Below are 1,296 nucleotides of genomic sequence, written 5' to 3' on the forward strand. Positions count from 1 at the left end.
AAAAAAACAGATGAATATTTTGGAGAGGGACCAGTCATCTCAGCTACCGTGTTTTTCTCTTATCAGGTCTATGCTGATGCTTCTCTGGTTTTCCCATTGCTGGTTGCAGAGACTTTTGCTCAGAAACCCAATGCTTTTGTTCAAGAAAAGAAAAATGACTAAACTGGGAACTGCTGCATGAGGCATTATATCTGTTCAGAACTGCCTGCTTCCATCCTGCATAACATCAGTCAGCACTTATGTTGAAATTGCCACGAAGATCTCCCTGGATGAATGGAGAGTGCAGCATATTGATCATTCAGATAGCTACTTCTACAATCCCCACACTGGACAGAAGTTGTATCCCAATTGTCTGCATATGATATTTAAATTGGGAAGTAATAATTCTACTAACCATTACTACTTGCAATGATGGATCTTGTACTGAAAAATATGGTGGAGTTGGGAAGGAGAAGACCTTCAGTTATGTGCTCAATTCTTCCAAAGAAATTTTATGCAATGGTGGAATACATTAGGGGTTCTGGAATTTGATTTGTGTGTTTGTGTGTGTGTCTTTCAATGACTGAACCAGGCCATACCTCTGTGATCTGGTCTCTCCTGTCTCCTTAGTCAGCCCCTGATATTTATTCAAGGTGTATTATGTGGAATTGCCTAAGAGCCATAATTTTGTAATAAACCACTGAAGATTTTAAACATATGAGTGTTCTAATTCTTTTGGTGCCTTTTTGCATCCAAGTGTCAATGACATTTTGTGACTTTTTGTGCATCTGAGTTAACAACCGCCATTATTTAAGGTTTTTTTTTTATTATTCTTTCTGGGGCAAATTTGTAAGTTGATTGAAAAAATAGTTTGCTGAACAATATATTTAATATTCTGCATTTTTTTGTGGGCATTCAGAGATGATACAGTTTTGGTTTATATAGTATGGGGAAATGGAAATTAAATAATGGACTTCAATTATTTTAAAAGCTTTTTGGCAAAGAACTCAGATGTTCAGTATAACTTGAAATTGCAAGCCTCCAGTAGCTCTGGATAAAATAGCTCCTCTTAAAGTTTCTCCCAAAATAATTTTTAATCTGTCTGGAAAAGAAAATAATTTAATACTGGATTTGAGTAATCAAAATAACTTTTTATTTCTAACAGTTTTATTAAATATTACAACTACACCAATAAAAAAAACTAATGCAAACTTTTTAGAAAATAAGGTGCAGAAAAAATATATAAAGAAAAAAAGAAATAATACAATAATCAAAAAGAAATGTATAAAGAAATGACTTCCTCTTTCATCTCAACAT

The sequence above is a fragment of the Protobothrops mucrosquamatus genome, unplaced genomic scaffold, assembly GCF_001527695.2.
Source record: "Protobothrops mucrosquamatus isolate PMUCROS unplaced genomic scaffold, P.Mucros_1.0 scaffold5412, whole genome shotgun sequence".
In the NCBI taxonomy this organism is placed as follows: Eukaryota; Metazoa; Chordata; class Lepidosauria; order Squamata; family Viperidae; genus Protobothrops; species Protobothrops mucrosquamatus.